Genomic DNA, 15,096 nt, shown 5'->3' with positions numbered 1-15,096 from the left:
CCTAAACCAAACGTTGTGCACTCAAACCTTTTGCTGTATTTAGTTTATTTTGGCATCCGGATGATGATTCTAGCATGAAATTGCTTGGGCACCTGTTAATTTTTAAGATTTTGACACATTCAGCTCAAATGTACAATCATGCGCTAAAAACGCATTTAAAGCAATAAAAAGGTGATTATGGCTGTCAAACCTAAACCAAACGTTGTGCACTCAAATCTTTTGCTGTATTTAGTTTATTTTGGCATCCGGATGATGATTCTAGCATGAAATTGCTTGGGCACCTGTTAATTTTTAAGATTTTGACACATTCAGCTCAAATGTACACAATTGCTGATTATGGCTGTCAAATCTAAACCAAACGTTGTGCACTCAAATCTTTTGCTGTATTTAGTTTATTTTGGCATCCGGATGATGATTCTAGCATGAAATTGCTTGGGCACCTGTTAATTTTTAAGATTTTGACACATTCAGCTCAAATGTACAATCATGCGCTAAAAACGCATTTAAAGCAATAAAAAGGTGATTATGGCTGTCAAACCTAAACCAAACGTTGTGCACTCAAACCTTTTGCTGTATTTAGTTTATTTTGGCATCCGGATTATGATTCTAGCATGAAATTGCTTGGGCACCTGTTAATTTTTAAGATTTTGACACATTCAGCTCAAATGTACAATCATGCGCTAAAAACGCATTTAAAGCAATAAAAAGGTGATTATGGCTGTCAAACCTAAACCAAACGTTGTGCACTCAAATCTTTTGCTGTATTTAGTTTATTTTGGCATCCGGATGATGATTCTAGCATGAAATTGCTTGGGCACCTGTTAATTTTTAAGATTTTGACACATTCAGCTCAAATGTACACAATTGCTGATTATGGCTGTCAAATCTAAACCAAACGTTGTGCACTCAAATCTTTTGCTGTATTTAGTTTATTTTGGCATCCGGATGATGATTCTAGCATGAAATTGCTTGGGCACCTGTTAATTTTTAAGATTTTTACACATTCAGCTCAAATGTACACAATTGCTGATTATGGCTGTCAAATCTAAACCAAACGCTGTGCACTCAAATCTTTTGCTGTATTTAGTTTATTTTGGCATCCGGATGATGATTCTAGCATGAAATTGCTTGGGCACCTGTTAATTTTTAAGATTTTGACACATTCAGCTCAAATGTACAATCATGCGCTAAAAACGCATTTAAAGCAATAAAAAGGTGATTATGGCTGTCAAACCTAAACCAAACGTTGTGCACTCAAATCTTTTGCTGTATTTCGTTTATTTTGGCATCCGGATGATGATTCTAGCATGAAATTGCTTGGGCACCTGTTAATTTTTAAGATTTTGACACATTCAGCTCAAATGTACACAATTGCTGATTATGGCTGTCAAACCTAAACCAAACGTTGTGCACTCAAATCTTTTGCTGTATTTAGTTTATTTTGGCATCCGGATGATGATTCTAGCATGAAATTGCTTGGGCACCTGTTAATTTTTAAGATTTTGACACATTCAGCTCAAATGTACACAATTGCTGATTATGGCTGTCAAATCTAAACCAAACGTTGTGCACTCAAATCTTTTGCTGTATTTAGTTTATTTTGGCATCCGGATGATGATTCTAGCATGAAATTGCTTGGGCACCTGTTAATTTTTAAGATTTTGACACATTCAGCTCAAATGTACAATCATGCGCTAAAAACGCATTTAAAGCAATAAAAAGGTGATTATGGCTGTCAAACCTAAACCAAACGTTGTGCACTCAAATCTTTTGCTGTATTTAGTTTATTTTGGCATCCGGATGATGATTCTAGCATGAAATTGCTTGGGCACCTGTTAATTTTTAAGATTTTGACACATTCAGCTCAAATGTACAATCATGCGCTAAAAACGCATTTAAAGCAATAAAAAGGTGATTATGGCTGTCAAACCTAAACCAAACGTTGTGCACTCAAATCTTTTGCTGTATTTAGTTTATTTTGGCATCCGGATGATGATTCTAGCATGAAATTACTTGGGCACCTGTTAATTTTTAAGATTTTGACACATTCAGCTCAAATGTACACAATTGCTGATTATGGCTGTCAAATCTAAACCAAACGTTGTGCACTCAAATCTTTTGCTGTATTTAGTTTATTTTGGCATCCGGATGATGATTCTAGCATGAAATTGCTTGGGCACCTGTTAATTTTTAAGATTTTGACACATTCAGCTCAAATGTACAATCATGCGCTAAAAACGCATTTAAAGCAATAAAAAGGTGATTATGGCTGTCAAACCTAAACCAAACGTTGTGCACTCAAATCTTTTGCTGTATTTAGTTTATTTTGGCATCCGGATGATGATTCTAGCATGAAATTGCTTGGGCACCTGTTAATTTTTAAGATTTTGACACATTCAGCTCAAATGTACACAATTGTTGATTATGGCTGTCAAATCTAAACCAACCGCTGTGCACTCAAATCTTTTGCTGTATTTAGTTTATTTTGGCATCCGGATGATGATTCTAGCATGAAATTGCTTGGGCACCTGTTAATTTTTAAGATTTTGACACATTCAGCTCAAATGTACAATCATGCGCTAAAAACGCATTTAAAGCAATAAAAAGGTGATTATGGCTGTCAAACCTAAACCAAACGTTGTGCACTCAAATCTTTTGCTGTATTTAGTTTATTTTGGCATCCGGATGATGATTCTAGCATGAAATTGCTTGGGCACCTGTTAATTTTTAAGATTTTGACACATTCAGCTCAAATGTACAATCATGCGCTAAAAACGCATTTAAAGCAATAAAAAGGTGATTATGGCTGTCAAACCTAAACCAAACGTTGTGCACTCAAATCTTTTGCTGTATTTAGTTTATTTTGGCATCCGGATGATGATTCTAGCATGAAATTGCTTGGGCACCTGTTAATTTTTAAGATTTTGACACATTCAGCTCAAATGTACACAATTGCTGATTATGGCTGTCAAATCTAAACCAAACGTTGTGCACTCAAATCTTTTGCTGTATTTAGTTTATTTTGGCATCCGGATGATGATTCTAGCATGAAATTGCTTGGGCACCTGTTAATTTTTAAGATTTTGACACATTCAGCTCAAATGTACAATCATGCGCTAAAAACGCATTTAAAGCAATAAAAAGGTGATTATGGCTGTCAAACCTAAACCAAACGTTGTGCACTCAAATCTTTTGCTGTATTTAGTTTATTTTGGCATCCGGATGATGATTCTAGCATGAAATTGCTTGGGCACCTGTTAATTTTTAAGATTTTGACACATTCAGCTCAAATGTACAATCATGCGCTAAAAACGCATTTAAAGCAATAAAAAGGTGATTATGGCTGTCAAACCTAAACCAAACGTTGTGCACTCAAATCTTTTGCTGTATTTAGTTTATTTTGGCATCCGGATGATGATTCTAGCATGAAATTGCTTGGGCACCTGTTAATTTTTAAGATTTTGACACATTCAGCTCAAATGTACACAATTGCTGATTATGGCTGTCAAATCTAAACCAAACGTTGTGCACTCAAATCTTTTGCTGTATTTAGTTTATTTTGGCATCCGGATGATGATTCTAGCATGAAATTGCTTGGGCACCTGTTAATTTTTAAGATTTTGACACATTCAGCTCAAATGTACAATCATGCGCTAAAAACGCATTTAAAGCAATAAAAAGGTGATTATGGCTGTCAAACCTAAACCAAACGTTGTGCACCCAAATCTTTTGCTGTATTTAGTTTATTTTGGCATCCGGATGATGATTCTAGCATGAAATTGCTTGGGCACCTGTTAATTTTTAAGATTTTGACACATTCAGCTCAAATGTACACAATTGCTGATTATGGCTGTCAAATCTAAACCAAACGCTGTGCACTCAGATCTTTTGCTGTATTTAGTTTATTTTGGCATCCGGATGATGATTCTAGCATGAAATTGCTTGGGCACCTGTTAATTTTTAAGATTTTGACACATTCAGCTCAAATGTACACAATTGCTGATTATGGCTGTCAAACCTAAACCAAACGTTGTGCACTCAAATCTTTTGCTGTATTTAGTTTATTTTGGCATCCGGATGATGATTCTAGCATGAAATTGCTTGGGCACCTGTTAATTTTTAAGATTTTGACACAGTCAGCTCAAATGTACAATCATGCGCTAAAAACGCATATAAAGCAATAAAAAGGTGATTATGGCTGTCAAACCTAAACCAAACGTTGTGCACTCAAACCTTTTGCTGTATTTAGTTTATTTTGGCATCCGGATGATGATTCTAGCATGAAATTGCTTGGGCACCTGTTAATTTTTAAGATTTTGACACATTCAGCTCAAATGTACAATCATGCGCTAAAAACGCATTTAAAGCAATAAAAAGGTGATTATGGCTGTCAAACCTAAACCAAACGTTGTGCACTCAAATCTTTTGCTGTATTTAGTTTATTTTGGCATCCGGATGATGATTCTAGCATGAAATTGCTTGGGCACCTGTTAATTTTTAAGATTTTGACACATTCAGCTCAAATGTACACAATTGCTGATTATGGCTGTCAAATCTAAACCAAACGTTGTGCACTCAAATCTTTTGCTGTATTTAGTTTATTTTGGCATCCGGATGATGATTCTAGCATGAAATTGCTTGTGTCACGCCGCCACCGGCGTGACGGCCCATGCTTTTGTTTTGTTATCCATGTTTCCCGTTTTACTTTGAAATCCTAACTCTCCTCTCACCCCAGGTCACTTGCCCTTCCTGCCGCTCACTCATTACCGGTCCCCGCCCATGATTATCACCACCTGCCACCAATCAACCCACACAATAAAAGCCAGCTGCATTCTCCCCTCAGGGCCGAAGTGTCACCGTCAGTGCATGGAAGCGTCCACAGTCCTTATGTCCCCGTTCATGTTGCCTAGCGTTGTTGCCTTGTTTTTGTGCCTTTTCCTCCCTTTTGGAGCGCCTTTAGTTACCCCTTTTGCCTTGTGCCCTTTTTCCTCCCTAGCGGAGCGCTTTCTGTTGTCCCCAGTACCTTTTGCCTGTTTTTTCCTCCCTAGTGGAGCGCTTTTTGTTCTCCACTTTTTCCCCTCCCTGTTCTCCTCTCAGTTTGAGAGGAGACCTCTGTTGGCCGGAAATAAACCTGCTGCCTTGGTGGCCTACCTCACGCCTGCGTCTGAGTCCTACCTGACCCCGCCTTGTCAGTACACTTCGGCCAGCATGGACCCAGCAGGCACGGTCGAGGCCGCACTGCAGAGCCAGGAGGCCCGGCTCAACAACCAGGACCGGATCCAACAGACCATGCTGTCCCGGATGGAGGAATTGACCAGCCAGGTCCACGAGCTGGTAAGCCTTTCACGGCGTCGAGCGCCAGCTCCCACTGGACAGATTCCTCATTCTGAGTTCTCCGTACCGACCACGCCATTCACCGGGGTAGGATTAAGACTGGCCTCCCCAGAACGATACTCCGGTGAACCCGGACGCTGTCAGACTTTCCTCACGGAATGCGACATTCATTTCGAACAGTTACCACAGGCATTTCCCACAGCCCGATCCCGAGTGGCCTTCATGGTGTCTCACCTGACGGGACGGGCCAAAACCTGGGCGACCGCGGAATGGGCCAGGGGTTCCTCGGTCTGCCAAAGCGTACAGGACTTTCAACTCGCTTTGCGCCAAGTCTTTGACCCAGAAAACAATGACCGAGAGAAGGCACGAGCACTGAGCCGACTTCAGCAAGGCAAAGAGCCTGTCAGCGATTACGCTGTCCGTTTTCGAACATTGGCCACGAACAGTGGCTGGAACGCCACAGCGCTACATGATCACTTCATGAAAGGACTTTCACCCGCTATTCAAGAACTTCTGATTCCCGTGGAACTTCCCACGGACTTGGACGCTTTAATCTCCCTCGCGATCCGCACCGATCACCGTCGCCAGGAACTGACCACGATCGGCGGACTCCGAAGGAGGGAGGAACCCACCTCCTGGTCACGGCCACTGGTGACAGGGAGGCCGCAGCCCATCTTTTCACCCCAACCAGAACCAGGGGAGGTGGGTCACGCCAGAGAGGAACCCATGCAGCTTGGAAGGGCTCGGCTAACGCCCGAGGAGCGACAGCGTCGCCGCCGAGAGGGCCGATGCTTCTACTGTGGCGATCTTGGCCACCTGGTGGGAACCTGCACCGCTAAAGGAAGCTCACCGGTGAGTTTCCCGTCACCCCGACCCGCCAAGGATCGCAGGCTCACGCAAATCCGGATAACCCACCGCAATCTCACCACCGAGCTGGCAGCCCTCATCGACTCCGGATCCGACGAGAGCCTCATGGACTGGGGCCTCGTAAAGAAAGTACGAGCCACCACCGAACCCCTTCCTCTGACCATCCAGGCTAGAGCGCTGAATGGCAAGGAGCTCTTCAGTATCACCCACATAACCGAACCCCTGGAAGTACGAATCGGACAGCACCTCGAGACTCTTCGTTTCCATGTTTTCCATGCTTCTTCCCCCACTTTGGTTCTGGGACTCCCTTGGCTGCGCTTACACAACCCCAGGATCGACTGGACCTCCGGAGTCATACTGGAGTGGGGAAAGGACTGTATGACTCACGGGTTGGAACAAACAGCACCTCGGACCACCACAGCCCAGGTTCACCAGGTGTCCCTCGCCTCGTCCACTCAAGAGGAATACCCGAACCTGCACACCGTTCCCTCCTGCTACCACCACCTGCGGGAGGTATTCAGTAAAACCAAGGCCATGACTCTTCCTCCGCATCGACCTTATGACTGCCCGATTGACTTGATCCCCGGATCAACCATCCCCAAGGGGAGACTGTACTCGGTCTCAGGACCCGAACGCCAGGCCATGAACACTTACATTGATGACTCCTTGAAAGCCGGCCTCATCCGACCGTCTTCCTCACCTGCTGGCGCAGGCTTCTTCTTTGTGAGCAAAAAGGATGGATCCCTACGCCCATGCATTGACTACAGCCCCTTGAACGACATCACGGTTAAGAACCGGTACCCACTGCCATTGATGTCATCGGTGTTCGACCAGTTGCAACAAGCTAAGATCTTCACAAAGCTCGATCTCCGGAACGCCTATCACCTCATCCGGATCCGCGAGGGAGATGAATGGAAGACTGGTTTCAACACTCCCCGGGGACATTACGAATACCTGGTCATGCCTTTTGGCCTCACGAACGCTCCAGCAGTCTTCCAGGCCATGATAAACGAAGTACTCAAGGATTTCATCGACCACTTTGTGTACGTCTACCTGGATGACATCCTGATCTACTCTCCTGACCAAGCAAGCCATCGAGACCACGTGAGTCGAGTCTTGCAACGCCTGCTGGATCATCGGCTGTACGTGAAAGCGGAAAAGAGCCTGTTCCACGTCAACACCATCTCCTTCCTGGGATTCGTCGTGTCACCCGGAAAAGTGGAGATGGAAGCGGACAAGGTCAGCGCCGTGCGAGATTGGCCCACGCCGGACTCACGAAAGAAGATACAACAATTCCTCGGATTCGCCAACTTCTACCGGCGATTTATCAGAAACTTCAGCACCATTGCCGCCCCCCTGCACGCCTTGACCTCCCCACAGGTTCGATTTAGGTGGAACACGGAAGCAGAAGGGGCATTCAAGGACTTAAAAGCTCGCTTCACTAATGCCCCAATCCTCAGAGTCCCTGACCCCAAGCGCCAGTTCGTGGTGGAGGTGGACGCCTCGAGTATTGGTATTGGGGCAGTCCTGTCCCAGCGTTGTCAAGAGGACGGCAAGACACATCCCTGCGCCTTCCTCTCACGAAAATTATCTAAAGCTGAACGCAACTACTCGGTCGGTGATCGGGAGCTCCTAGCTGTAAAAGTGGCTCTCGAAGAGTGGAGACACTGGTTGGAAGGCGCCGAACTCCCCTTCGTGATCTGGACCGACCACCGAAATCTGGAATACTTACGCCAGGCCAAAAGACTCAACCCTCGACAGGCCAGATGGTCTTTGTTTTTTAACCGCTTCGTATTCTCTCTGACCTACAGACCCGGCAGTAAGAACGTCAAGGCTGACGCCTTGTCAAGAATCCACGAGTCCGAGCCATTGAACGCCGAGCCTGAGACCATTTTGCCCCGCGACTGCATAGTCGGGGCCATGAGATGGCAGATTGAAGACGACGTCAAGAAGGCTCTTCGAGATGTCACTCCTCCCACGGCATGCCCTCCACGGCGGCTCTTTGTACCTGAGGGGCTCCGAGCCCAGGTAATCCACTGGGCTCACACATCACGACTATTTTGTCACCCTGGAGTCCGCAGGACCATGTATGCTGTTGCCCGGAGATTCTGGTGGCCGGCTATGGAAACCACGATAAAAGAGTACGTAGCTGCCTGTCCGACTTGTGCTCGCAACAAGACCTCAAGTCAGTCCCGGATGGGCCTTCTCCAACCGCTACCAATCCCATCCAGACCATGGGCAGAAATATCATTGGACTTTGTGACCGGACTACCCCCATCCCATGGTAAAACCACAATCCTCACAGTCGTCGACAGATTCTCTAAAATGGTTCGTTTCATCCCACTAACCAAGCTCCCATCCGCCAAGACCACAGCAGACATCATGATCCACCACATATTCAGGTTTTATGGTTTCCCCTTACACATCGTTTCCGACCGTGGACCACAGTTCGTCTCCCGTTTCTGGACGCAATTCTGCAAAGCCCTAGGAGCCAAGGCCAACCTGACGTCAGGATACCACCCGGAGGCCAATGGGCAGGCTGAAAGATTGAACCAGCAACTCGAAACTGGACTCCGATGCCTCGTCTCCCAGAACCCGACTACCTGGAGCACTTACCTGGTTTGGGTCGAGCTCGCACATAACTCTTTACCCACATCTGCCACAGGTCTCACCCCGTTCAAATGTGTCCATGGCTACGATCCCCCATTCTTCGCCGAGCTAGAAGAGGAGGCAACGGTCCCCTCGGTTCAGGCCATGGTCCGTCGATGCCACAAAGTCTGGTCGGCGGCCCGGATGGCGCTTCAACGCCAGGGAGACCGGGTAAAGAGGGCCGCCGACCGGAAGAGGAGACCGGCGCCCGACTACCGCCCAGGCCAACGGGTGTGGCTGTCTGCCAAACACCTTCGACTCAAGGTACCATGTCCTAAGCTGGCCCCGCGATTTGTGGGGCCTTTCCCTGTTACCAAGACTTTAGGTCCAGCTGCCGTTCGACTCCGCCTGCCAAGATCCCTCAGAGTTCATCCTACATTCCATGTCAGTCAAGTCAAACCGGTCCACGAAAGCCCACTTGTACCCTCCGAACCCGACCCACCCCCCCCAGAGATGATTGAAGGCGGCCCCGTTTACAAGGTCAGAAAACTTTTAGATGTTCGTAATCGGGGCCGCGGGAGGCAATACCTTGTCGACTGGGAGGGGTACGGCCCGGAGGAAAGACAATGGGTCCCCTCCCGGTTCATCGTTGATCCCTCCCTCATTGACGACTTTTACGCTGAGCACCCTGACATTCCTGGGCCGTCAAGAGCCGGCCGTTGAGGGGGGGGGGTACTGTCACGCCGCCACCGGCGTGACGGCCCATGCTTTTGTTTTGTTATCCATGTTTCCCGTTTTACTTTGAAATCCTAACTCTCCTCTCACCCCAGGTCACTTGCCCTTCCTGCCGCTCACTCATTACCGGTCCCCGCCCATGATTATCACCACCTGCCACCAATCAACCCACACAATAAAAGCCAGCTGCATTCTCCCCTCAGGGCCGAAGTGTCACCGTCAGTGCATGGAAGCGTCCACAGTCCTTATGTCCCCGTTCATGTTGCCTAGCGTTGTTGCCTTGTTTTTGTGCCTTTTCCTCCCTTTTGGAGCGCCTTTAGTTACCCCTTTTGCCTTGTGCCCTTTTTCCTCCCTAGCGGAGCGCTTTCTGTTGTCCCCAGTACCTTTTGCCTGTTTTTTCCTCCCTAGTGGAGCGCTTTTTGTTCTCCACTTTTTCCCCTCCCTGTTCTCCTCTCAGTTTGAGAGGAGACCTCTGTTGGCCGGAAATAAACCTGCTGCCTTGGTGGCCTACCTCACGCCTGCGTCTGAGTCCTACCTGACCCCGCCTTGTCAGCTTGGGCACCTGTTAATTTTTAAGATTTTGACACATTCAGCTCAAATGTACACAATTGCTGATTATGGCTGTCAAATCTAAACCAAACGTTGTGCACTCAAATCTTTTGCTGTATTTAGTTTATTTTGGCATCCGGATGATGATTCTAGCATGAAATTGCTTGGGCACCTGTTAATTTTTAAGATTTTGACACATTCAGCTCAAATGTACAATCATGCGCTAAAAACGCATTTAAAGCAATAAAAAGGTGATTATGGCTGTCAAACCTAAACCAAACGTTGTGCACTCAAACCTTTTGCTGTATTTAGTTTATTTTGGCATCCGGATGATGATTCTAGCATGAAATTGCTTGGGCACCTGTTAATTTTTAAGATTTTGACACATTCAGCTCAAATGTACAATCATGCGCTAAAAACGCATTTAAAGCAATAAAAAGGTGATTATGGCTGTCAAACCTAAACCAAACGTTGTGCACTCAAATCTTTTGCTGTATTTAGTTTATTTTGGCATCCGGATGATGATTCTAGCATGAAATTGCTTGGGCACCTCTTAATTTTTAAGATTTTGACACATTCAGCTCAAATGTACACAATTGCTGATTATGGCTGTCAAATCTAAACCAAACGTTGTGCACTCAAATCTTTTGCTGTATTTAGTTTATTTTGGCATCCGGATGATGATTCTAGCATGAAATTGCTTGGGCACCTGTTAATTTTTAAGATTTTGACACATTCAGCTCAAATGTACAATCATGCGCTAAAAACGCATTTAAAGCAATAAAAAGGTGATTATGGCTGTCAAACCTAAACCAAACGTTGTGCACTCAAACCTTTTGCTGTATTTAGTTTATTTTGGCATCCGGATTATGATTCTAGCATGAAATTGCTTGGGCACCTGTTAATTTTTAAGATTTTGACACATTCAGCTCAAATGTACAATCATGCGCTAAAAACGCATTTAAAGCAATAAAAAGGTGATTATGGCTGTCAAACCTAAACCAAACGTTGTGCACTCAAATCTTTTGCTGTATTTAGTTTATTTTGGCATCCGGATGATGATTCTAGCATGAAATTGCTTGGGCACCTGTTAATTTTTAAGATTTTGACACATTCAGCTCAAATGTACACAATTGCTGATTATGGCTGTCAAATCTAAACCAAACGTTGTGCACTCAAATCTTTTGCTGTATTTAGTTTATTTTGGCATCCGGATGATGATTCTAGCATGAAATTGCTTGGGCACCTGTTAATTTTTAAGATTTTGACACATTCAGCTCAAATGTACAATCATGCGCTAAAAACGCATTTAAAGCAATAAAAAGGTGATTATGGCTGTCAAACCTAAACCAAACGTTGTGCACTCAAATCTTTTGCTGTATTTAGTTTATTTTGGCATCCGGATGATGATTCTAGCATGAAATTGCTTGGGCACCTGTTAATTTTTAAGATTTTTACACATTCAGCTCAAATGTACACAATTGCTGATTATGGCTGTCAAATCTAAACCAAACGCTGTGCACTCAAATCTTTTGCTGTATTTAGTTTATTTTGGCATCCGGATGATGATTCTAGCATGAAATTGCTTGGGCACCTGTTAATTTTTAAGATTTTGACACATTCAGCTCAAATGTACAATCATGCGCTAAAAACGCATTTAAAGCAATAAAAAGGTGATTATGGCTGTCAAACCTAAACCAAACGTTGTGCACTCAAATCTTTTGCTGTATTTCGTTTATTTTGGCATCCGGATGATGATTCTAGCATGAAATTGCTTGGGCACCTGTTAATTTTTAAGATTTTGACACATTCAGCTCAAATGTACACAATTGCTGATTATGGCTGTCAAACCTAAACCAAACGTTGTGCACTCAAATCTTTTGCTGTATTTAGTTTATTTTGGCATCCGGATGATGATTCTAGCATGAAATTGCTTGGGCACCTGTTAATTTTTAAGATTTTGACACATTCAGCTCAAATGTACACAATTGCTGATTATGGCTGTCAAATCTAAACCAAACGTTGTGCACTCAAATCTTTTGCTGTATTTAGTTTATTTTGGCATCCGGATGATGATTCTAGCATGAAATTGCTTGGGCACCTGTTAATTTTTAAGATTTTGACACATTCAGCTCAAATGTACAATCATGCGCTAAAAACGCATTTAAAGCAATAAAAAGGTGATTATGGCTGTCAAACCTAAACCAAACGTTGTGCACTCAAATCTTTTGCTGTATTTAGTTTATTTTGGCATCCGGATGATGATTCTAGCATGAAATTGCTTGGGCACCTGTTAATTTTTAAGATTTTGACACATTCAGCTCAAATGTACAATCATGCGCTAAAAACGCATTTAAAGCAATAAAAAGGTGATTATGGCTGTCAAACCTAAACCAAACGTTGTGCACTCAAATCTTTTGCTGTATTTAGTTTATTTTGGCATCCGGATGATGATTCTAGCATGAAATTACTTGGGCACCTGTTAATTTTTAAGATTTTGACACATTCAGCTCAAATGTACACAATTGCTGATTATGGCTGTCAAATCTAAACCAAACGTTGTGCACTCAAATCTTTTGCTGTATTTAGTTTATTTTGGCATCCGGATGATGATTCTAGCATGAAATTGCTTGGGCACCTGTTAATTTTTAAGATTTTGACACATTCAGCTCAAATGTACAATCATGCGCTAAAAACGCATTTAAAGCAATAAAAAGGTGATTATGGCTGTCAAACCTAAACCAAACGTTGTGCACTCAAATCTTTTGCTGTATTTAGTTTATTTTGGCATCCGGATGATGATTCTAGCATGAAATTGCTTGGGCACCTGTTAATTTTTAAGATTTTGACACATTCAGCTCAAATGTACACAATTGTTGATTATGGCTGTCAAATCTAAACCAACCGCTGTGCACTCAAATCTTTTGCTGTATTTAGTTTATTTTGGCATCCGGATGATGATTCTAGCATGAAATTGCTTGGGCACCTGTTAATTTTTAAGATTTTGACACATTCAGCTCAAATGTACAATCATGCGCTAAAAACGCATTTAAAGCAATAAAAAGGTGATTATGGCTGTCAAACCTAAACCAAACGTTGTGCACTCAAATCTTTTGCTGTATTTAGTTTATTTTGGCATCCGGATGATGATTCTAGCATGAAATTGCTTGGGCACCTGTTAATTTTTAAGATTTTGACACATTCAGCTCAAATGTACACAATTGCTGATTATGGCTGTCAAACCTAAACCAAACGTTGTGCACTCAAATCTTTTGCTGTATTTAGTTTATTTTGGCATCCGGATGATGATTCTAGCATGAAATTGCTTGGGCACCTGTTAATTTTTATGATTTTGACACATTCAACTCAAATGTACACAATTGCTGATTATGGCTGTCAAATCTAAACCAAACGTTGTGCACTCCAATCTTTTGCTGTATTTAGTTTATTTTGGCATCCGGATGATGATTCTAGCATGAAATTGCTTGGGCACCTGTTAATTTTTAAGATTTTGACACATTCAGCTCAAATGTACAATCATGCGCTAAAAACGCATTTAAAGCAATAAAAAGGTGATTATGGCTGTCAAACCTAAACCAAACGTTGTGCACTCAAATCTTTTGCTGTATTTAGTTTATTTTGGCATCCGGATGTTGATTCTAGCATGAAATTGCTTGGGCATCTGTTAATTTTTAAGATTTTGACACATTCAGCTCAAATGTACACAATTGCTGATTATGGCTGTCAAATCTAAACCAAACGTTGTGCACTCAAATCTTTTGCTGTATTTAGTATATTTTGGCATCCGGATGATGATTCTAGCATGAAATTGCTTGGGCACCTGTTAATTTTTAAGATTTTGACACATTCAGCTCAAATGTACAATCATGCGCTAAAAACGCATTTAAAGCAATAAAAAGGTGATTATGGCTGTCAAACCTAAACCAAACGTTGTGCACTCAAATCTTTTGCTGTATTTAGTTTATTTTGGCATCCGGATGATGATTCTAGCATGAAATTGCTTGGGCACCTGTTAATTTTTAAGATTTTGACACATTCAGCTCAAATGTACACAATTGCTGATTATGGCTGTCAAATCTAAACCAAACGTTGTGCACTCAAATTTTTTGCTGTATTTAGTTTATTTTGGCATCCGGATGATGATTCTAGCATGAAATTGCTTGGGCACCTGTTAATTTTTAAGATTTTGACACATTCAGCTCAAATGTACACAATTGCTGATTATGGCTGTCAAATCTAAACCAAACGTTGTGCACTCAAATCTTTTGCTGTATTTAGTTTATTTTGGCATCCGGATGATGATTCTAGCATGAAATTGCTTGGGCACCTGTTAATTTTTAAGATTTTGACACATTCAGCTCAAATGTACAATCATGCGCTAAAAACGCATTTAAAGCAATAAAAAGGTGATTATGGCTGTCAAACCTAAACCAAACGTTGTGCACTCAAACCTTTTGCTGTATTTAGTTTATTTTGGCATCCGGATGATGATTCTAGCATGAAATTGCTTGGGCACCTGTTAATTTTTAAGATTTTGACACATTCAGCTCAAATGTACAATCATGCGCTAAAAACGCATTTAAAGCAATAAAAAGGTGATTATGGCTGTCAAACCTAAACCAAACGTTGTGCACTCAAATCTTTTGCTGTATTTAGTTTATTTTGGCATCCGGATGATGATTCTAGCATGAAATTGCTTGGGCACCTGTTAATTTTTAAGATTTTGACACATTCAGCTCAAATGTACACAATTGCTGATTATGGCTGTCAAATCTAAACCAAACGTTGTGCACTCAAATCTTTTGCTGTATTTAGTTTATTTTGGCATCCGGATGATGATTCTAGCATGAAATTGCTTGGGCACCTGTTAATTTTTAAGATTTTGACACATTCAGCTCAAATGTACAATCATGCGCTAAAAACGCATTTAAAGCAATAAAAAGGTGATTATGGCTGTCAAACCTAAACCAAACGTTGTGCACTCAAATCTTTTGCTGTATT

This window comes from Festucalex cinctus, chromosome 6 (assembly GCF_051991245.1).
Source record: "Festucalex cinctus isolate MCC-2025b chromosome 6, RoL_Fcin_1.0, whole genome shotgun sequence".
NCBI classification, from domain to species: Eukaryota; Metazoa; Chordata; class Actinopteri; order Syngnathiformes; family Syngnathidae; genus Festucalex; species Festucalex cinctus.
Note: the sequence above shows the minus strand (reverse complement) of the source record.